The sequence below is a fragment of the Dermacentor albipictus genome, chromosome 1 (assembly GCF_038994185.2).
Source record: "Dermacentor albipictus isolate Rhodes 1998 colony chromosome 1, USDA_Dalb.pri_finalv2, whole genome shotgun sequence".
NCBI lineage: Eukaryota > Metazoa > Arthropoda > Arachnida > Ixodida > Ixodidae > Dermacentor > Dermacentor albipictus.
In genome coordinates, this window is record NC_091821.1 from 12393540 (window position 1) to 12418252 (window position 24713).

At 47.7% G+C, this 24713-nt stretch overlaps 1 protein-coding gene across 1 annotated transcript in view; it reads right to left on the minus strand.

Annotated features, from left to right (window-relative positions):
- The window catches only part of LOC139060188 (SH2 domain-containing protein 4A-like), a 400299-nt gene that overhangs the window by 259065 nt on the left and 116521 nt on the right, over positions 1-24713 (minus strand). Inside the window, exon 2 of the mRNA XM_070539143.1 lies at positions 2317-2627. The gene's annotated coding sequence lies outside the window, so the exon portion shown is untranslated. The remainder of the gene's footprint in view (positions 1-2316; positions 2628-24713) is intronic.

The window sequence follows — 24713 nt, forward strand, 5'->3', positions numbered from 1 at the left end:
GCTGAATTTAAACATTTTAGTGGCGTGAAAAGTAGGGCATCAAGTTCAAGTTGTGATGTCGTTTCGTCGATGACTCTGGCGCGGGGTAAGTATTGCTTTCTGAAAGTCTAACGGAAGCATTGACGATGCTGTGCGAGAAATCTAAAGAAGCTATGCAGTGACGTGAATAGAGCGAAGTTAAATTCAAGGAACGAAGTGCAGAAGAGGTTGAAAAGTCGCGATCATAGCGGTGACATATAAATCTTACAGCATTTTCCTGGATTGCTTCTAGCCAGTTAGTCTCACACTGCTTATAAGGGTTCCAAACGACAGACGCGCAGTCAACAACAGGACGGATTAGCGATTTATATAACAGTAGCTTAGTATCTTTTGGATAGTTGCATAGTGTACGACATAGGCAACCTATGTTTTTTAGTGCTTTGTTACAAATGTAATCAATGTGATTAGACCATGATATGTTATGCATTAAAATGACACCGAGATACTTATACTCAGATACCATACACGCATTTATTGAAGGAGTAATGAAAAAGAGAAGGAAAATATTTTTTAGAGGAGGTCATACGGACGGCTTTATCAAAGTTAATGTTCATTTGCCAGGTGTTGCACATCAAGTGTAAAACCTGGCAAATGACTCTTGGAGGCGGTAATGATCATAAGAACAGTTAATAACTTCAGATAAAACACAATCATCGGCATAACGACAAATGTTAGAAGTGATGTTAACAGGCAAATCATTTATGTAAATTAAAAAAAATGCAGTGGCCCAAGAACGGAGCCTTGATGCACTACAGATGTCACATAAATAGCAGTAGATTCGGTCGAGCTATAAGAGGCGAACTCCATGGGAACGAAGTGAAAGAAAGCTTGAAATCCACTTAACCAGTTGAGAATTATTTAGTACAGCGTTAGGTTAAGCAAGGAGTTTAGAATGTAATACTGTGTCAAATCAAAAGATAACGTCAACCAGGTTGCCAACATCCAGGTTGCCAAGTTTAAGGAAAATGTCCTGTGTAAACTCAACTGCGTTGTCGTACTAAACCCGCCCCTAAACCCATGCTGTATGTTAGATAGCAGATTATGAGATTCTAGGAAAAGTAGTATGCGTTTATGAATGATATGTTCTAAGATTTTGCATGGCTGTGATGTTATTGAAATTGGTCTGTAGTTCGATAAAGACTTATTATCACCAGATTTATAGAGAGGAATCACTTTAGCTAACTTCCACGAGGAAGGAACAGTGGCAGATGATAAAGATTTGTTATATGTGACCGTCAGATACCTTGATGACCACAAGAAATAGCGAACTAAGAATGCATTGTGTATCCCGTCCGGACTGGTGCATTTCTTGGCATCGAAGTTTAATACGATGTTAAGACCGCCTTCATTGTTTATGTCAATGTCAGTGATTCCTTCAGAAAAACTATATTGGTGAGAGAAGCAATGAATTTATTATCGGGTACAAAAGAAGGACTGAAAATACTTGTTGAAAGCATCTGCTATTACTGACGGATCACTGATGGCGTTATTATCAATTTTGAATGAAGTGGGTGAAGCATCGCGAGGTAAGGTAGGAGACCAAAATTTACAAGGGTTAGTTCTTAAAAGATGAGGCAGTTGAACGCGAAAAAAGAAATCTTTGGCCGTTTGCATTTTCAAATTAAGTTCATTTCTTGCATTGTGAAACCTGTGCAGGATTATGGAATCGTCGGTTCGTTTAGAACGCCTAAGCCTTCGCACACGACGAGATAAATGCAAGATGTCGCGAGTCATCCAAGGAATGTTAGCATTACTTTTCTTAGCTTTAATGGGCACAAATTGTTGAACACATGACTAGACAAGATCCTCAAAGTAATTAACAAGACAATTTACATCCTGTCTGTCTGACAGAGAGCAAAACGTGTCGAAATGATCAGCTAAGAGATCAGTGATGGAATTGTACGCACGGGCGAAGTCGGGTAAACTAGTAAATGTAGTAATCCGAAGTAGTTTCCAAATGTTCGACGCAGTTTTGTAGTGCATCGAATCGCTTGAGTGCGCTTTCGCTCTCCTACTGCTATAGGTATACTTTTCAATTTCCCCCTTTTGATTTCGCTTTCGCTTACGAAGGCGCAGCGGGGGTACAGGATGCCCCGTTATACTGGTTTGCTGCGTCGAGCGAGCATCGACTATAGCGCCATAGTGCAGAGTTTTTTTAAGACAGAAAGAAACTGTACTGCTCAGCCGACGGGGCCCTGTGTAATAAACCCATTAGCATAAACTAATGAGGCCGCGGGTTATAAATATTAATGACAGAAAGTGCGCTTTCGGACTCACCGTTGAATACGGGATGGGAAACGTTCGAACGCCGCGGCTAATCGGATGCTCTTTGTGACGACGACAACCGGCACGTTATGTGGGAAGGCGGCAGCCAAAGGGTCGTCCTTGACCCCGTTGTGCGGACGCTGTGTCGCAGCGACCCACCGGTTCCTTCGCCGCAGCGGTGGAGACGGGAGCGCCCGCCGGCTGATGGACAGGATTGGACGAGCACTGGCGAAGCGTCCGGGCGAAGTAGCAGTACGGGATCCCAAGGCTGAGCTAGCCTTCCGTCTTCGCTGCGACCGGCGGCTGCGCGAGGGATGAGGAGTCTGCGGAAGAGAGAGAGAGGAGGAGGTGAACGGACCGTTAGCCGAACACCGGGTCGATGACAGCGGACGGGGGCGGGCGCCCGCGGTACCTCGCGTACTTTATCCGGCAAGGCGATCGTGCGGCTGTGGTTAACCTTTCCGGGCGATATGTCGACAATACGAGAACCACAATGGACAGACGGCGTCGAAGTAGATGAGAACTATGAGTAAGGTTATAGGGACTATGAGTAAATTGCCTGCGGGGGCAACTTAATCTTTAAAATGGCCGTTTTCTCTAGTGACGTCAAGAGATCGAAAATAATTCTTGTGTATAAAAAAGGAGACCTCACCTTATTAGCAAATTAGAGGCCTATCTGCCGTGTTTTAGTAAAGCAGTAGAAAAACGAATTGAACGGCGCCTCTCTAACTATTTGGACAAGTTCAAACTATTACCACCAAGACAGTTTCGTTTTCGTCCTGGATGTTCTACTAACCTTGTTTTAATCAAGCTCACTGACAATGCTTCTATGCTCTGACTATGTTTCTATAGAGCTCATCATTTCTCATTACCTCGGTAACAGATGAATAAACGTGCTCGCAGCAGTTGCGTTCGGAAAGTGTCTGGGCGGTAGCAGATCGCGAGATCGGAAAGCGTGCACTAGTTGAGCCTGAGCAGCCACACACTTCACTGAGTTGCGTCCGCATACTATGGATTGAAGGTTCGGCCAGACACCGCAAGTATACTGCTGTCATGTGACGACGACTCAGTGGACTCGGGTATTTTGCGCTAGCGGATTACATGTTTCGTATTCCCATATTGCGAGCGACTATGCTATACTAAACGTACCAAATTATTTTTAGGTGAACGTCAAAACCACACGCACTTTGCATACAAACGACGCTATCCATAGAAATGTGGTACGACCGCTCGTATGGCGAATCACTTGCCTCACAGTTGGCTCTTAATAAGCTAGCAGCAAACAGTTCCAGTCACTCAATTTTCTGTGGCAAAAATTCCTATTGTTCATTGTTCGTCATGTTCGTGCTGACAGCATCATGTCGATCCCTAGATCAAGTTCACAATCACATTCCGCAGTATCCATTGCTACAAAGCTATCAGATGAGCGATATGAAAGGCACTGTTACGGACGGGAAACATTGCGCGGAATGGGAGCGCAAGTTTATTACAGTTGAGGCTGACTTTTCTCTTTCATTTTTTTTTCTATGTTCACAGCTCCACGTAATCGTTGCCTATCAATTGACCTCCACTTCTGCTCACGTCCGGTTTGTTACACTGTATTTTGTAAACATGCTGCTTTGCGCAATTATCAGCTCTAAAGATCGACGCCTCCAATGGCTGCTTCCAATTGAAAGCAGGACACTACGAATCGTTTTAGTGTAAACCAGCCCGTTTCCAGTTTCTATAGCTGAGGAAATGCCTCTTAAGTACGTGCTGTTGTAGGTGGACGTTGCGTAATCACCTCCGTGCCAGGCGATCAGCCCGGCTAATAACGTGTGTTTCCCGTTAAAGTCACGATCTCTCTCTCTCTGAGTGCGTGCGTGTGTTTGCGCGTGTGTGCGTATGTGTATGTGTGTGTGTGCGTGCGTGTGTGTGTGTGCTCCGCTCTCCCTAAGCTAGCCCGCCCGTCCGATTTTACTCAGAGCGCTCGAAACGGCTGCCTGGAATGCGGCTTCGCTCGTAACCTTCGAAATTTGCGCTCTCAAGGCACGTTAAACAAGCAGGCAGCTAACGTTGTCCCTTAATTGCGAGCGGATATTATACGCTGCCCGACGCGCGCGCGCGCTCGGTCATAGCCGCACACCTGTACGTGCCAATCGTGTGCGAATGGCAAAATGAGCAAAGCGAGAGAGAGGGAGAGCTCGAGGATAGAGGCATGCCGGTAGAAAGAAGGGGTAGAGAGACCGGCGGGGGATGACAGCGCACGGAGGCCGGAGCGCCGCGCCCTTGATTCCGTCAGCGACCGACCGCATCACGAGCGGGTTGCCGGGTGGCCACCGAGCCACGCGCGTACGCACACATCGCACGCCCGGTGCAACAACGCGCCGCGCTGCGACGGGCCACGCGCGGTTACGCAGCAGACCCCGCGCTTCGTGGGATCACGTATATGCGTGCTGCGGGAGAGACGAGGAAGTAACGAAAAAGAAAACTTTCTCGCTCGGAGACAGACAAGGCCGCGGCGGCGGATCGCCGGCCCAGCAAGGAGAGCCTGAGAGACGAAGGAATTATGCATACCGCGTGGTGGGCCCCCGTGTACGCCGCGGCCAGAGCAGAAATACTGGGGGCGTGTCGGTGTGAGTGCGTGCGCGCGCGAGAAGGCGTAACAGCAGCCGCGTTGCGTCTGTCTCCTGGGCTGTCTCGCAAGCGGAGCGACTGCGCAGTGACTTGTGCGTAGACTGCAGCGTGCAATGTACTACGTCCGTTGCTGCAGCGCAGTGTGGTCGAAAGGAAGACGGCGAAATTACGGCAACGCTCGAGCAAAATATATGGACGCAATCAACGCGGATGATTGGAAATGACTTGAACGGGACGCGGTCGACGATACGTCGACTTCTCGCTGCTGGCTTTTATCCGCAGTTACCACGTAGATTTGGGCTTGGCGAACGTTTGGTGCTTGCACATATTCTCGATTTCTTACTATATTCGCCCACATTCGTGCATTCCGCAGTTACCCCTATACTGACCGCGGGAAGTGTGACAGGCGGTATAGAACAAGAACAAAAATAATTGAGCTTTTATTATTCGATGCACGCTACGCGTTAACTATGCCTGGCCTTGCCAGTTAGTAGGAAATATTGTCACTACAGATTTAAGCTGACTGAGACGAGTTCAGGAATGGATGCGCATCAAAAGAAGCTTGGTTGCATAACCTTACAGTGATCGCGTGCCAATATGAAAGATCACATAGCTTGTCGAATGTGCACGGCGACCTTTAGATATGCAAACAAAAAAATTCGTCCTATTTCATTCACAGTGGCCTCGACGCAAGCTTTGCTGGCGCGCTGTGCTAGCGAGCTGTGTCGTAATTAACAAACCAAGCCAAACCAGTTTTAAATAAGATGCCTCGTGCGTTTAGGATTACCATATATGCGACTGGTTACATTTGATGGTCACCGTGTAAACAGGTGACTACTACAAGTTCACTGAGTGATACAGAGTTAAAAACGTAGCCTGCGGCATGACCTGCAAAGCCCACAACTTATCTTTGCGTTCACCTAGGCTCCATAGTAGATGGCGGCACGTTTTTATGACCGTGTAGATAGATGGTCTGCATATACAGGATCTGGTGGACCCCGTATGGCGTACCCGGTCTTTGCAGCTATCACTCGTCACTGCTGTGACGCCTTAGCACGAGTCCTGCGACCTAATAACTGCCGCCACCGCACACAGTTACGCAACGAGTAAAACTTAATATGACTTACGTACTTACTTCGCCCTGAAGATTATGTATGCTTGTGAAAAACTGTAATAACATCCTGCTATAGACATCTGCCGTGACAAATACCCTAGTGAGAAGCGGCCACAACTAAACATAACTCCAGTGCTTGTCTCATAGCATGTGTTCTCGTGGAAAAAAAGCGGTGTGACAATTACTGAACTTTCTTGACCGTTGCAAGACGCCTTGCTGCCTGCCTGGCGGCCGCGCGAATTCGAATAAGCGAGCGAGAAGCTGGATGAGGTGGCAGGCTGGCGCTCCTATTCTTCGTGTTCGTGAAAAGTTATGTCGATCTATACCTTACAGGCTCACGCCAAATATGTTACTCAAGCCCGCGCACTCACTCATTGTGCGGGTGTGCAACGTCGCCGGACGTTAGAGAAGCGCACTTCTTTCGATTTTTCTGAGTCCGGCTGTTGGGGAGTCCATCGGGTAGCCCGGAGATGTGAATACTCGGGTGAAGTCGCTCCGTTTGCACCTCGCATACTTCGCGAAGGGCCGCGCCGTGGAAGCTTGGCGAAAGGATCGCTCTGTATGTTCACGTGTTTTCGCTCCGTCACTCGGTGCGCGAGCTGGCCACCGGTCACGTTACGGAAGCTAGGTTGGCGAGGAACACGAGCTTCCCGTAATGCTATGCATCCGCTCCGCCGCTTATGCCAACGTCGGCCCGGCGTGACTCAGGCGCCTCGCAGCCACATTTTCGCCTTGCCAACGTCGACGCCAGTTAACGCGCGCAACCAGGGACCGTATTATGCAAGGATTCTTCTCGTTCGGTTCTGTTCCTTCCTTATCATTCCTCCCACTGAACGGCAGATTATGGCGATAGCGGGGGCGCGGCTTCGTAAGAGCGAATGACGAAGGGCAAGAAAAGAATGGAAAAATAAGAAGGATCGTTGCACGATACGGCCCCGGCAGGGGGCCCTGTGCAGCTGGTTGATTAGCCGGAGTGGGCGTCAAGCAGTGGCTGAAACGCATGGTACTGTCGATTTTAACGTAGCGAGTTCCTTGACTTGGTTGATATCGAGTTACCACTTTTCGTGTATACTTGCATGAGTGGAGGGAACTAAAAGGCCAACCACTCAGTAGGCTGCTGATTGGTCCACGCCCAATTATCTAGTGACTTTTCTAGCCTCGTCTCGAAACAGAACCTCCCCGTATACTTGCAAGTGCTTACAGAGTTCTCCTAACAGACAGTACTGCTGGCTCACAGCGCTGTGCTGTGCAACAGGGACACATTTCTTACGTTTTAAAAGCGAACCTTTCTTCGCAAACCCTCCCGGACTTTCCCGACCATGGCTGCTGCTGTCTTGCCGAATGGCTCAAGCTTAAATAAATTTGAATTACGTATACTTTATGGTTAGAGCGCCGGTAGCCCGATGCCCTAACCATTGGGTCACAATCACATGAATGCTTGTATTGCGCCAACGCCAACTATAGCTCTCTGAGATGATCGCCGCGTGTGTCACTTTGCGTATAGCAGGGGGTGCGCGAGAGCGCATGCGCGAGCGCCAGTTTCCTTTTACACGAAAGACGCAGTGCTGAGATTGGCACATTTGTAGCATTGGATTAACCGCTTTACGAAAGCTTCACTTCGCATAGATTACAAGATGCACGTTGGATCTGCATAATTTTGTTCTTCCATCCATGCTTCGTTTTGCTTGCAATGGATGGATTACGAGAACGCGTGGTTTAGTCTATTTCCACCGCGGTCTTCAATGTGATTGTGTAAGGCGGCGTTCGGAACATTACTCGCAGGATTTCTACATAGAACGGCTTCGCGTGGCTTTACTAGGCACACTATCTTGACCTTCCGGGCGTACGGAACGCCGGATCGTGCTCACTGCACTGTGCCGCAGACGATTGACCGTGTCCTTTGTGTGTGCCCGTTGACTGTCCTTCGAGTGCAGTGGGCATGACGGCCAAGAGAGACGGCCAAAGACTGTTCCTTTGGTGCGTATCGACAAGCGGCCATTTTTCTGAAAGTGTTATTTTCTGCTACCTGGCCACGTGCGATAAAGGCCACTGTGGATATTTTTTGGGGGGGAAAGCGAACTGGTCGGGCGACTCCATGTAGTGCTTCCAATTTCTATAATCAGCCTTTTTTTTTTACTTTTATTCGTGGACGTGAATGAGTGTCTCTGTCATAATGGTCCTTTTATCTCTTTCCTTTCTGTTACATCTGCCTTGTTCCAACGCTCAGCGGCCGATTAGAACTCGCTGGCTTAGGGCACGCGTTCAGCGCTTCCATTTTCTAAATCTTTCTCTCTCTCCAACACACGCACACACGCACGCAAAAGCAGTGTGTTTGCTAGAGGACGTGCGACCCAAAAGGAAGCCGCGGCATCACTTCGTACACCGGCTTGCTCTTTGACAACCGCTTTCGGTGGAGCCTTTGTCGGGTCGTCAACGTCACTCGTGATAGGCGGGTCTTCGCTGACAACGAGGGGGAAACGCGCTAGGCGACGTTGCAGAAACAAGGACGCGGAGAAAGTTTCTGTGCAACGTTATTACAACTCTGCAGCGGGAGGGACACGCGAACGACCACAATGACATGCTGATGCCATGCAAAACTAAATGTGTCGAACGTATAACGTCATCGCCCGGTGCGGACGTTTAGATAGTGCGTCAACGAAGGGTGATTCCATACAGTCGTTCGCTATGCACGGGGCGGCTTTCGGGGCGGAGACATGGAGCCTTCACGGGCCCACGGCGCCCACAACGAAGGTTCCTTTTAACCGAAGAAAGGCCGCGATTCACGCAACGTGTGTTGCCGCACCTTCTTGTCCCGCAAGGTGACCGCCGTCGAGTCGCACGTGGCGGCGAAAAAGAAAAACGTCCATATATTTAAAAATATATATGTATAATTATTCAACGTATTTTATGGAAGTTGCAAAGGATAGCCTATCGCTTGACTCGCTCAATGAGACGGCCGGCCCAAAGTGTCTTTGCAATGGTATATTTGCGACCGTGCGAAGAACACAAGACAACGAAGGCCTGAGGAAGCACCGGGGAAATTCATGGTTACGCTTAATTGAAACGTAGAAATTATAAAGCAAAGGGACATGAATAAGGGCGTGCGAATATTCGAAACTTTCGAATGACGAATCAAATATTGCCCTGTTCGATTCGGTCCTGGAATGAAACAGCCACTATTCTAAAATGCGAATATTTTTCGAAATGTTTCCGAATAATTTCGAGCACATAGCAATAGAAAAATCAAGCAAGATTTATCCTTGCCTGCCGCAGTGGACATAAAAGGGGGGAAAATATGCGAGCACGCGGCGACACGTACCCTGGGAGCCAGACTTTTTCAGCTGAACCACGATCGTTTGCACTCACATTTCGCTCGACATGGCAGTCGGCAATCGCTGCTGCGTGGTACTATTTATCGACGCTACAACGCTGTGGTCTCTTCATTCTGAATCTGGATATGCTCGATTGCAACATCATTTGATGCAATAGTGGCACCATTCGCAGAGACAACGTAAGTAGAAAATATCTGCTTTCTTTTTTTCGCTCTGACGTGGCTGAATTGTCAACGTCATTTATTTTCTAGTCTTTAGTTATACAGAGGTCCTAACGGGATCGTATAAGGCTGCCGCTTAAAGCTCTGATAATGCACAACCATGCAAGCAGCGAAGTAACTTTATTATTTGCTTATAATGCTGTATTTGAGGTTTTCCTAAAGCGTACTTCGTAATTTGCGGTGCAATTATATAAACTTGATAATGTAGCAATTACTGGGACGTCAACATTGTTTCATATAATAGGTAAAAAGGATGCTCATTATCCGAAAATTATTCGAAAAGTATTTGATATTCATATTCGATTCGTCTTCGATTCAGTCTCAAAATGTGCCATTCGCACACCCATAGAAGTGAAGATGGACGAAAAGATAACTTGCCGCCTGTGGAAGCAGCCTCCACATCTTCCGCATTATGCGTTTTACCTGTTACGCTCCCGTGGCCGCAATCCTCCTGGACCGCCCGTCTATACTTAGGCATTTGTGTACGATATCATACGCGGGAGCCAGCGCCCCTGGCGGCCATGGCATCCCCACGTAATAGCCAACGACTGCGCTGCCGATCCAGCAACAGCACAAAAAAATTCTAGGGGCGGTCGTATCCTAACTGAAGAACTTTCTCTCTCTCTCTCTGTCTCTCTTTCAGGAGCCTCGCGACGAATACTGCATGCAGGCGGTCATTGCAACGCTGTGGAGAATCGATCTTCGAAAACTGACTGCTTAGTATGCTCTTCGTACACCAGAAACAAGGTTACAGAAACTCAACGTCCCACTATTCTGTTTGTTTCGGCGCCAGTCGCTATTGATATTCCTGCAGCGTACTGGAAGGCTCTGAATCAAGTGTCGAAGGCGCACAGTTCCGGCGAGAACGATAAGGCGATAGGTCGAAAGCGGTCTATATATTGAAGGACGCGGAGGTTAGCGCCTCGTGCCTTGTAGGAATACGCGATGAGTGCGATGCGCAAAGCAATTGCCCTCTTATTTGCACTTTGAAAGTTCGCCACATGTAGCGTCGGCGTCAAGATCGCCTGACGTTTGAGTAGTCATTTGATGTTGACCGGCTTCATCGAGAGCACAGTTTGTTGTGCTTCTAATTACCTTTCGGCATAGGAGAGCATACTACCCTTACAGCTCCTGGAGCTCCTAATTATGAGTTGAAGTTTTACTTTCTGCAAGTGTTTCGGCTGTAAGCCAGCGCTGTCATTTCGATGAGTCTACTTCGCTACTTAAAAAAAAATTAAATGACGGCAAATGACGGAGATTTATTAACTTCACATTGGTTGTCGCAACCCCTTTTTACATTCACAATAAGAAACAAATATGAGACAGCAGGAGACGTCACAAGTTGACTAGAACAATCGCAATGAGAGCCAATTAAACGACATATGTGGTGCCCACGTAATCCGAGATATACATGATGTCCTTTTTTTCTCTCTCTCTTTCCTTTTTTTTTACCGTACAGAATTTTTAAACATCGCCTGTCGCAGGTAGCCCTATTGTAGTTCTTGAGCTGGATTACTTGCACGCTAAATCGAAATGCATAGTCGACTAGTTAACGAAATTTCGTTAATTAAGTGCTTATTTACTTCGCGACAAATATTCCAATTTGAGATTTGCAGTTGATGAGTTAGCAAGGTATATCGACTTATCGACTTGGAACGGATTCTCAGAACCACACCAGTTTCGAGATAACACACCCACACACACACACACGACATAAATACATATACGAAGCTTATATGTGCGCCGAATGCTAGTCATGCATGCTGACTGACATAGTGCGGAATACGCGCGCCTGCCTTTCTTTTACGCAATAAAGACATTAAATTCATATGTAACACCTGAAAATGCAGGCTCATCTGTGTTGCTAAAGCGCACACACCTCTGAATGAAAATGCGTATTATATTCAACGGGTTTTTCGATTACCTTGATTATCTATGATTTAAGCATCGGAATGTGTCACTGGTTGCGTGGACATTCTTGGGCAGTCCTATAAGATGGGTATGCTCCATGCACTATGACAGAGGGGAGAAAGAGGCCCTAATTCACGTGTATGTCACGTGTATGTGTAAATGTGACAGAATATCATTATACAGTGAAAGCTCGTTAATTCGAACTTCAATAATTCGAATTTATGGATAATTCGAACTGTACGATTTGGTCCGGCCAAGCTCTACAGAAGTCTATGTATAAAAAAGTCCGTTAATTCGAACGCGAGAAGGTTCCCTAACGGATAATTCGAACTACGCTCGCCTGGCACACGGCCAGAGAAACGCGCTTACTGCGCTACACAAGGCTGTATTGCCTCCGAAACGGAGAGAATGGCGAGAGAAGGCAAAATCAGAAAAAATCTAACCGACGCGGGGTCAGCCAGAAGGCATCGGCGGCTGCCGCCTTTCCGTTCTACGTAACCTCCGAGACTTCCTGCCCGTTTCAAATCTCGGAGGCTTTGCAAATCTTGTACAGCTGCTAATGTTGTGTGGAGATGGCACGGCAAGCGACAAAACACAGCTAATCAAGTACGTCGCAGCTGCGCTTGCAATCAAGAACCAACGAATCAGGGCCTTCGCCACCTTCACATGTTCAGCGTCTTTGCCTCGGCAGTCTTCATCGGTTTTGTACCTCTGTTTTCAGCTTAGGAGGTATCGGCCGTCGTCATTCATTGTGATGGTGTTAGGCCTCGGCTAACGTTCGTTTCGGTGGACATTGGTGGTGTGGCACAGTCGGAACCAGAGTTTCGACTTGAAGGTGGCGTGTGCCCGCGGCACACGCCATCACTTTCTGACACGCCAAGTTTCTGACATGCCCTACTGCTTCCAAATCGCAGTGTACTGTTGCTCTGCTTCACTTTCGTTAGTTCGAACTTTCGTTAATTCGAACTGAAGCGGCTTCCCCTAGCGGTTCGAATTAACGAGCTTTTACTGTATTCTATAGCTTCTTTCGTTGACTTACGCCTCCATGACTAATTGCCAGCGAAGCTGTTTAGGCTGCATACATGGGCTCCATGCATTGTGAAATCATACATTTTTTTTTCACACGGCACCACCCTACGCCGACACAAGCGCCGCCACGGTCACCGCACCTGCTCCCATTCGTCTGCCGCAACCGCTGCTGCTGCCACGCCGGCACCGCCGACGCGCGTGACGTCATAACCGCAGAAGCGCAGGTCACGTGCACAGGCGCCGTCGCCACACTCTTTCCCCATCTCATTATTCTTGAAACAGAATTTAAAGCAAATAAAGCGCATGAAGGCCAACTTGCGACACTAAGTGCACCTTCGACACTAAGTGCACTAGTGCACTAGTGCACTAAGTTACTTTGGCCAAGCCCACCTCCTCCGCGGGTCAGGGTAACCGGCCAGGGTAACCCCGCATGCGCTCCCCTGCGAACGCATGCGGCGAGGGATGCATACGGGGGGCCAAAGGTGTAAACAGCTTCGCTGTAAAACATCATCACATTCCGCGCCCTCTCTGATTTTTCATTTTATTCTTTTGTACATTTTGCCTACTGCAATATTGACCCTCTGGGTATGTGTCCCTGGGTGTGTGCCTCGCGTGAGTCAGAGAATGTTGTATCGGCCGAAACCGGCGCTGCGTGAGCGTATGGCCGTTGCCCCTACGTGATGGTACCGAAGCGGATTACGTGTTTGCGCGAGGTGTCAACGCAATAAAACTTCACCTTTGCGTTTCATGCTTTAGACCCCTCACAGACCTCTTCTCACTACGCTATATACATACACCATCTTCCCAATAAATAATGAAAAAATAAACACCCACGGAATGAAGCGATGACACACCTAAAGTAACGAGTCACTTTTTGTTCAACAAATGGCTCAAATGCTCACGTCTCAAAATGACTCAAAATTTTTTTTATCGGGTACTAAAAATAATTATGATGTTGTGCAAAAACCTGAAAATACAATTTGAAAGATCGTCGCATCAGTGTTTATATAGCATAATCCAGCCATCGCCAATAAAGTTCCGCTTCACATAGATATCTATCATGTGCGTTGGGATCTACATATATTTTTTCAGTTATCGTTAGCGACTCCAAAGCAGCCATACATAACTTCGGAGCGGGTAGGGTCTCTAAGCCAGCCCTTTCTCTCCTCTTGGCCCATCCTTTCCACCAAACTGTGGCATTAATCTGGACTCCCGCGCATGCGGGCCTTGCCGGAAACGAGGCGGCTCATGCCAGTGCCCGAGGATTTACTGTCCGGGCTCAGGCATCAGATGTGTCGGACCTCGCCACGGAGGAGGCACCGTTTACAGCGCGGGATCGACTTATTACTTACCACGACATCTGCACCCACTACCGATTAGACCGCTTAACCTTTCCGCCACTCATGGGCAAATCCCCGCGTAGGTGTGAAGTTCTGTGGCGACAGCTGCAGACTCGCACCTTTCCGTCCCCTTACCTCCTCCACCGCATTCATCCCGCCATTTACCTTTCTCCCTCTTGTAAATTCTGTGTCTCTCCCAAAGCAGACTTAAACCACATCATGTGGGGGTGCCCTAAGCACCCCCTTCCCCCTTTCCTCAAGCAATTAATATCTAGTGAGGAGCAGTGGGAGGCTGCCTTGCGCAGCTCCAGGCCCGATCTTCAGGAGGCCATCCTGGAGTGGGCTGAGAGGATAAAGGAGGCCTACTTCAAGTAGTTCCTCCCCCACCCTCTATTCCATTGCCCCCTTCCCTTTAAAGAGGGATAAATAAAGTTTTTCATCCATCCATCCATATATTTTTTATATATATTTCATTCTTGCCTTCTTTCTGTCTATCCATCACCTTTTGTACCCCTTTATTTCCTTTCCCGGCACAGAGTAGCCAACCGGAGATGTTCCCCTGGCTAACTTTCTGGTTTCTCCTTTACTTTTATATTTATCTCTGATAGACAGAGAGGATATATAGAAAAGCACGGAGATTAACCAGGTGTATTTCTGCGCAAAGGTGAGCGTTAAGGCGGTACGTACGGAGAAAACAGGAATGACGGCCACTTGCAACTGAGGTTTTATTTAAAAAAAAATCTTCCACGAGCACTCATACTGTTCATGTTCTGTGCTTCTTTTCGTGCTACTTTAGCGCTTTCCTTTGCCCAAAATGTCGCACCAACTAGTCCACCGATTGACTATTCTGCAGTATAATCAGAGGTAGTTCTGATTGGCTATACCTGCACGGGGGGAAAGGGGACACGGAGATAAAAAGAGAAAGAGAGCGCAAGGCGAGAGAGAGAGAGAGAAAAAGCATCCTAACGAGGAGGTAAACCGCGCACAGCAGGCAGCGTTCTAAAAGCGTTTTATACTTATTTCGCTGACGAATCACTTGAGTAACATTGCGCAACTTGACTTGCATAGAAAATTGTTGCTTCCGAAGTCGCTGTGCTGCTGCTATAGGAGCACCAACAAGGACATGCAGGCTACTTTCTCTGGGCAGCAACAGCCTGAATTTTCGCTCTTTTTCTTCTTTGGGTGAGGGGTGGCGGGAGGGGATTAGCTATTACACAGTCATTAACGTGTTGGAAATTCGCAGAAGGAACTCGATCCGAAGAAAACGCTTCGCTCGATTCAGCCTTTTTTATAGCTCTCACTGTGCCCTGCATACATAGCTTGCCCGTTGTCAAAAAGATGCGTTGTATTTTTCGTGGTCATTGCGTACTTTCTTTTTGTTAATGATCGTGAGGAGACGTTTGTTCGTATAAGTGGCGCTGCCTACTCCTTCTGCGCAGCAAACTAAGTGCACTGAGAAAAAGATGCACGAATAGAATTTAAGTTCAGTTATCCTGTATACACACGAAGTTGATGGGGATACGAGCACATCGCGGCGAACAACAACAACAACGACGATGACGACGACAATAATAATAATAATAATAATAATAATAATAATAATAATAATAATAATAATAATAATAATAATAACAATAATAATAATAATAATAATAGTCAAGGAGAAGAAGGAAAAAGTCGCATAAGGACACGTAAGTGCAAAGTCAAGTTAGAACAACTTTTGTGATGAAGTTTACGAGTTATGACAACACATGCGCAGTTGATGAAATTACCATAGTGATTCGGGCAATCATTATCTACCATGAACGTTACTGGCCTAAATGCATAGTTGACGGGCCATTGTCGCTCCCCTTGGCAATCTTCTTCTCCGCCATGGAGCTAACATCACTCCGAGGCCTAGGGGCCTACGGTCTTATGCCACAGCACCAGTCCTCATAACGTCGTCGCAGGCCTGTACACGTGCTATGCGTCGAACCCTACCGCCAGGACCACCGAGAATGGGAACTATACACCGCAACCTGATGTCCAGACCTTTCTTCTCCCATCCTTTTTTTAAATGAACAATACTACTGGGTGCGAGGCAAAAATGTGGCACACGACTTTACGCACGCTTTCAAACGGTTTGTCAGCGTTTTCCTTCTGTGCCGCAGTTCCCACCATAAGTCAGCGCGAGGCGCAGACCTTTCTTCCTTCGAGCCTTCATCTCGCCAGAAAAGGATGGAAGGCGCGGTCATTTTTCACACTCCTCGTTCGCCACACAAGCAGCAGGGTTGCGGAAATTCCGGCTTCTCTGGCGGGCGGTCGTGGTCCCGGCCGCAGCCAGTCGGTCGGCCGCCCCAGCGTCTCGTCCCGGCGGCTGATGAATTGACGGAGCGGGCGCGACTGACGCGCGGCGCCCCATTAGTCTGCCAGTTTCCAGCGCGACTGGCTCAGTCAGCCAAGTGCCGCGGGGCCGAAAGAGCGCCGTTCGCCAGTGCTGTCGCGTAGATTGTTAGGCGGCAGCCGGAGAGAAAGCGCCGTGGGGACGAAAACAAAGCGAAAAACTAGAAGAGCGGCAGGGAACGCAAACAGCCTCAAAGCGGGTTGTGGATGTGTTACGCAGCGGTCGGCCCCTTCTCGCGAGTATGTCGCTCGTTGGTCGTGTTGTACGCGATACGCGGACAGGTCCCGAAATAGCGGCGAACGCCTTGTTACGCTGCCGGGTCGGAAGAAATAAAAAAAAAGGAAATAAGAGCGTCACTCGCCGGCGGAAAGCGAACGCGAAGCGATGTCGGTGTGGCCGCGCGTTCGAGGAAGTCTTCAAGCTTCCCCAGGGGAATGCCACCGACGGCGCTAATTCCCCATACTTCACTGGCTCAGTTGGGCGACAGCGACGAGATTGCCTGCCTGCCTCCTATATAGCAATGACTGACATCCGGCTTGGCCCAATTACGCCGGCGCCTCGCTGCTTGTGTCGCAAACTATCGCTGACAAACTACCGTTGCACACGTGCATTGCACGTGCGCAAAAATTCGCGGAACTCTTGCGCGTTCTGTGCAGATAACGACTGGAGCGCCTCGTTTCTAGACGCGCTTTTATGTAATCGAGGCTCGCGCGGGACTTGCACGCCTACGTCTGTGGTGGGAACCAGCGCGAGCGTACATATTATCCTTGCTTATGGATCGAACGCTTATTGCGATTGTGATTTGATTTCCAGCCATATCGGTCAGGCATTCATTTTTGCGACTGCACGCTTATATAGCGTGCCAAACGCACGTCCTCTCACTCTAACGGAATGCGTAACCTGCAAGTTAGTTCTGTGCGCTCACTGCAGCTCCACGAGCGCACTGACACACTGAGGAAGGCCATTTTTGTCGGTACCTATGCTTGTAAACCAAATTCAGTGCGGCTGAATGTACGATAGTTATAGGGGGAACTACCGTTGGTTCATAGCAGGTACATGATTGATATAACTATACGTCAACTGAAACTAGCGACGCAGGAAGCGACGCAATGAAATGGCATCACTTGTGACGTTTTCTTCCATTTATTTCATGTGTGCCCGTATGCACACAACGCCCCACCCGCCTGCCAGTCTTATCGCGCCTGACGGAAACGCACGTGTTTACTTAAGTTCCGACTCATAAAACGCCTGCGAATATGCCTGCCTGGCCGACGCGAGGGTCTGACGACTTCTCCTGCGCTGCAATGAATCACCCTTTTCGCATCATGAAGCATTAGCACCTTATCGTTCTGACTTTAAAAGGTGAAACCACGGTCGCGGAATACGTGCCGGACCGTCTCCGGAACAACGGCGTCCGAGTCCTTGTCCGAGTGATCGCGTATATAGAGAAGGTATGCTATATGTTATTAACGGCATGCAGCAACACCGATGCAGATAAGATAACGTCGAGCGCTGATAAATGGGAAGCGGGGTGGCGCTCTTTGCCCGTGCCAAATTATGGCGAACCGGAAACGAGTGACGAGCACCTCGGCGCCGCAGGCACGCCGCCCTTCATTAAATGATAATTCCGCGAGCCCATTCAACCACACTGAGAGAGCGACGAGCGCGCGCACGCGGTGTCGTTACATATTATGAGATGTACGGCGAGGCTCATTCGCCCCAATTACGCCAGTGTCCGGGGACGTGAACATCACCCATTATATTCGCGCTGATTGATTGAGTTGGTAATGGTGCCGGCTGCCGTCTGTTCTTTGTTGTCCGCTGCATCGAATTTTCTCCCCTATCTTCACCCCCGAGCGAGCACGACTCGCCGTCAGACGGTTCTCTTATTCGGCCGGTTTTTGCGGGCGTGCAACCTTTTCTTTCTCGTTGCCAACGGAATATACAGCACATAATTACTGACGTATTCTCTTGATCAATTGAGATTCGTCGATTCGTTGATTGATTGATGGAGCTTAACGTCCCGAAGCAAAGCACAGGCACAAGCAGAGACGACGTACATAGTAGAGGGCGGCGGATTAATTTTGACCACCTTGGGTTCTCTAACGCGGACCCAAAGCAAGGCGTACACGAGCATTGTTTACATTCCACCTCCTACGAAAAGAGACCGCTGCGGGATAGGAATCACACCCGCGGCCTCGTGCCCAGCCGAAGAACGCCGTAGCCATGGATAGGCCAATGCGGCGGCTACACGGTATATCATTTCAATTGAGTGTCCCCCGCCATGGTTGCTCAGTGGCCATGGCGTTGGGCTGCTGAGCACGAGGTCGCGGAATCGAATCCCGGCCACGGCGACCGCATTTCGATGGGGGCGAAAACACCCGTGTGCTTAGATTTAGGTGCACGTTAAAGAACCCCAGGTGGTCGAAATTTCCGGAGCCCTCCACAGCGGCGTGCCTCAAAATCAGAAAGTGGTTTTGGTGCGTAAAACCCCATAACTAAAAAAAAAGTGTTCCTTTATGTGCTCCCGTATAAGCTGCCATCTATTACGGAGGTTTCTAGAGGTGCAATTTTCGAGCCTACGAGACTGTATAGTGCCTGGCATGTTTTCTTCTGCTTTTTCTTTCCTCTCCTTCTCTCCTTCATCACTTACCATCAATCTGCCAGTGATGCGCGGCCTGCGCTAGGAATCGGTGTTTTCGTTCGTCGCGTGCATCCATCGACGTTCTTGGCGTTGACGCCTCCGTAGTGCAGTCCCGTCGAACTACCCCTCCTCCTTCCCTCCCCTGCTCGTTCTAGCCCGACTGATACAATCCAATCTGGTGATTAAAATGGCTGAAAACCCTCCATTAGAGCTTTCCTGGATAATCGATGAAAATCAGAAGTAGTAGGTAGTATTAATCGTAGGTAGGTAATGTTAGTAGGTAGTATTAACCGAACGCACTAAGTGGGGTCGTTAAACTTGTTAAAAAAACTGTTATTTTAGACGGAATGCTTTCGCCAAAAGTTGATTAAATGTTCGCAGCTGCTGGGCGTACAGAGATTCGACAAAGAAAGGCTTTCTCTCGAAGCGTTCGCAATGGTAAAATAAGCTTCTAGCGACGGAACAAGCGAACAAATCCAAGACAGGATAAGAAGGAGAAAAAAAAAATGATCGGTGGCTTTGCCGATGATGCATGGACATGCACTATAGGAATACAGCTGGAGGATAAGCCTTTTTCAGCGCACCCTTTCCCTCGCTCATTTGTTTTTGTTTCGTTTTTCCATTATAAAGGCGCCCGCACCCACCACACGTATTCTGCGGCATTCCTTCGACTCCCCTTTGTGCTTGCGCGTCCAAGTACGCCATCACGTGATGTAACCGAACGCGAGGCGCACGGCCGTCGCTGCTGTCGCTATGGGCGGCCTGTCAGGGCCGACTCGAGCAGTCCCTGCGCTCATTTGCATTCAAATGGCTTCCACAGTGGCGCGCACGACGTGGATAAAATCCCCGTGGCGCTCCCATCGGTTAACTGCTACCTTCAGCTCGCAAAACTGCAGAGCACGAGCGAATACCTATAGCCTTGGAGACTAGAGCGCGATGCCCGTTTCTTCTTTCACATAGAAAATACCCGAGTTGAGTCGGTTTTGCTGTTGCAGGAGGACTTTGCATCGAATCAAGGTTTAGTTCTCGCTGTGAAACGCTTTAGCTTCTGCGAAAATCGGGGGGGGGGGGGGGGGGGGGAGGGAGAGATTGGTGTGTACCAGAAAGCCATTTGGAGTAGCGTGCTTTATGTAGCCGACGCTTATTTGAAACCACAACAAATATACTGATAAGATCCACGTCATGTGTTGCTGAGTGAATCTGCACTTCTGCAGCAGGCCACCATTCTTGTCGAAAGCGCATCAGACACCCGAAGCAGTTTGTAACGCGTGATCCGATCCCCAAGCTACGAGCGTAATCTTTTTAGTCTTGGGGCACTGCATGTGGCAAAAAAATTATCCCAGAAAAAAAAGGGGGGGAAAAGGAGAGAGAGAGAGAGAGAGAGAGAGAGAGAGAGAGAGAGAGAGAGAGAGAGAGAGAGTAAATATCCTTAACGCCTACTCCAGTGGCTTATTTCTTTAGGGCGGTCCTAATATGAGACGACAATGTCTGTTGGAATATTACGGAGGAGCGCATGCTATATATGCCACCATTTAGTGAATGTGACGCCCTCTCCAAGTCTGGAGTATAGTGAACCGTATCTGGGGTCACGGCTAATTCCAGCAACGTCACGACCATAGAGAACATTCCTTGTGAGCGGGCAAATGGTTGACAAAAGAACAATAGCGTAGTGCCGAGAAGTTGCAAGAACTGGAAGTATAAGGAAGAGAGAGCATGCTGAACGGGACGTACAAGAACAAAACGATACACGAAAGTCATTAGGAAAGAATGGCAGCGCCACAAATCTATATAGTCGCAGAGGACGCTGCTGACAGTTGCGCTCATGCTGAAGCTGCGTGGGGACTCTCCAATATTCACAAGGCATGTTCGATACACGTACCTTCTCGACTACTGCAAGCACGTGGAGAATGCCCGTAATGATATTCACTTGGTGTTTTCCACCGCGCTCTGAAACAACGCGCAACACTGCCAGATACATCTCAGAACAGAAATATATTTTTCTGTTAATGCAGCTCTCTGGGCACTGCGCTGCATAAAAAGAGCATCGCTTCGAGATTTCGCATAGAGCGCCCTTTTCCGTTCGACACTGTCACCGTCAAAAGGCAGGCAGACAGTCAGGCGAAACAAAAAATTGTGCCCTTAAAGCAAAAGCAACGTTTAAGTGATAAGGACAACGACTGGTAATAAACGTTATTGACGTTGCGTTTCAATGTGGAAAGAAAACGCAGGTTGCCGCCAATCGTATGTTCCCGGGGCAGAATCCGCTGATGCTAACGCTTCAGGCCACTCCGTTGGCCTCTTTGCTAGAGTTACTACTCTTAGCGGGAGCCAGACATAAAGATGCGGTGCATGGAACCCGGTTTGGCATGACCTTCGATATCGCCGGCGCAGCGTGGGATTCGTACGTAAACCACCCAGTTTGTTGCGGGGAACTTGAATTGTGGAAGAACGTTGCGAACGCTTCAGTGGCAATTTTCAGTGCTACTAAGTCATCTCATGGCGCAAAATAACTACAACCTTTACGAGGTTTCTAGAAAGCTGACCTAACGACCTATGTTGAATCAGTGTTTACCTCAAGGGTTCCTTCAACATTGTCTGGATCCTGTGGCGCAGGACACTGTTACTTCATCGTAGCAGATAAGGGGAACCCTTGAATATACCTAGACCTCGTTCACTAGGCCTTGGAGAACATGAGTAAATTAATTTTCCTTTAGGGAACGTAAACTTTCTTTTAGAAAGTCCTACGGCGATTGGAGTTGACAGTTCAATCGGTTCACCCTGCCTGTACGGAACGTCGGCGTAAAATTCAGGTTAGCGAACATATATATATATATATATATATATATATATATATATATATATATATATATATATATATATATAGGCTGTGTCATTGAACACTTTCAAAAATTTCTAACGGTTCCCTGGTGGCAGATAGCTCAATTCTACTTTATGAGCCGGTCTACTCGAAGCGGCGAACACTACCCGCCAAAAAAATTTAAATGCAAAATCGTCTAATTAACAAGCATTCACTAATGGAATTTCTGGCTAATTACCTTATGACCCATATTGCAATTTACAAATTCTAGCAGTGGACTTCGTAAGGCGGATCCACTTGGGACGAATTCCCAGGAGGACACCAGTTTCGAGATATAACTTCCAGAACTTTGCGGAGAAATGCATTGGCGTTTCACTTAGTTTGTTAACAAAACGTCGTTTCATGCACTGAAGCACACAAGTAACTGGAACGCCAAAGCATTTCTCCGCAAAGTTCGTGAATTTATTTCTCGAAACTGGTGTTGTCGTGAGAATTCGTTCCAAGTTGATCCGCCTTGCGAAGCTCACTGTTAGGATTTTTAAATTGCAATATGGGTTATAAGGTAATTAGCTAAAACTTAATTAGTGATTTTTAATAATTACTCGATTTTGCATCTCAATCTTTTGCGCAAGTATTGTCCGCCGCTTCGACTAGACCAGCTCGAGAACTAGAATTGTGATATCTGCCACATGCAACTCTTAAAGATTTTTGAAAGTGTTCGCTGAAGCACCCTGTATATATATTATAAGAAGCCATCAAAGACACCAAGGACAACACAGGGGAAATTACTTGTTCTTAGTAATTGAATTATAAAAATGATAAATTATTAGCAATGAAAACGGATGAAAAAACAACTTGCCGCAGGTGGGGAAAGATCCCACGTATTCGCATTACGCGTGCGATGCTGTAACCAATTGAGCTACCGCGGCGCCGCTTACCCATCCTCTTTCACCCAAAAAGATCACGTACTCATAACGCCTGCGGCAGAAAGGACGTTCCACATCCTCCGCCAATGTTTGTGAGTGGTGGCGCTGGCTAACACTCCCAAGGTTAGTTCTAGCAGTAAAAAACAAACATTCTGTAATATATATATATGTATATATATATTACAGAATGTTTGTTTTTTACTACTAGAACTATATATATATATATATAGTCATATAATGAGAAGCCAACAAACACTGACACCAAGTACTGCTCTACCAACATAGGGGAAATTGCATGTGCTTAATAAATGAAATAAAGTAATGATAAATTGATGGAAATTAAAGTGGATGAAAAAACAACTTGCCGCAGGTGGGAACCAAACCCACAACCTTCGCATGTCGCGTGCGATGCTCTACCAATTGAGCTACCGCGGCGGCGTTTCCCCATCCACTTTCTTGGGTATTTATGTGTACTAGTAGAACCCTGGGAGTGTTAGCCAGCGCCCCCACTCACAGACCTAGGCGGCGGACGTGGAACGTCTTTTTTGCCGCAGGCGTCACGAGAACGTGATCTTTTCGGGTGAAGGCAACTGGTCAATAAACCCACATATGCTACCTGAAGGCATCAATGTTGCCGGATTCGAGACCCTCGTTATGTAATAAACGAGAAGAAAGGGGGTTAACCGAGGGACCCGATATTTATTAGTCATATAATGAGAAGCCAACAAACACTGACACCAAGTACAACATAGGGGAAATTGCATGTGCTTAATAAATGAAATAAAGTAATGATAAATTGATGGAAATTAAAGTGGATGAAAAAACAACTTGCCGCAGGTGGGAACCGAACCCACAACCTTCGCATGTCGCGTGCGATGCTCTACCAATTGAGCTACCGCGGCGGCGTTTCCCCATCCACTTTCTTGGGTATTTATGTGTACTAGTAGAACCCTGGGAGTGTTAGCCAGCGCCCCCACTCACAGACCTAGGCGGCGGACGTGGAACGTCTTTTTTGCCGCAGGCGTCACGAGAACGTGATCTTTTCGGGTGAAGGCAACTGGTCAATAAACCCACATATGCTACCTGAAGGCATCAATGTTGCCGGATTCGAGACCCTCGTTATGTAATAAACGAGAAGAAAGGAGGTTAACCGAGGGACCCGATATTTATTAGACATATAATGAGAAGCCAACAAACACTGACACCAAGTACAACATAGGGGAAATTGCATGTGCTTAATAAATGAAATAAAGTAATGATAAATTGATGGAAATTAAAGTGGATGAAAAAACAACTTGCCGCAGGTACCCAAGAAAGTGGATGGGGAAACGCCACCGCGGTAGCTCTATTGGTAGAGCATCGCACGCGACATGCGAAGGTTGTGGGTTCGGTTCCCACCTGCGGCAAGTTGTTTTTTCATCCACTTTAATTTCCATCAATTTATCATTACTTTATTTCAATTATTAAGCACATGCAATTTCCCCTATGTTGTACTTGGTGTCAGTGTTTGTTGGCTTCTCATTATATGACTAATAAATATCGGGTCCCTCGGTTAACCCCCTTTCTTCTCGTTTATTACATAACGAGGGTCTCGAATCCGGCAACATTGATGCCTTCAGGTAGCATATGTGGGTTTATTGACCAGTTGCCTTCAACCGAAAAGATCACGTTCTCGTGACGCCTGCGGCAAAAAAGACGTTCCACGTCCGCCGCCTAGGTCTGTGAGTGGGTGCGCTGGCTAACACTCCCAGGGTTCAACTAGTACACATAAATACCCAAGAAAGTGGATGGGGAAACGCCGCCGCGGTAGCTCAATTGGTAGAGCATCGCACGCGACATGCGAAGGTTGTGGGTTCGGTTCCCACCTGCGGCAAGTTGTTTTTTCATCCACTTTAATTTCCATCAATTTATCGTTACTTTATTTCATTTATTAAGCACATGCAATTTCCCCTATGTTGTACTTGGTGTCAGTGTTTGTTGGCTTCTCATTATATGACTAATAAATATCGGGTCCCTCGGTTAACCCCCTTTCTTCTCGTTTATATATATATATATATATATATATATATATATAT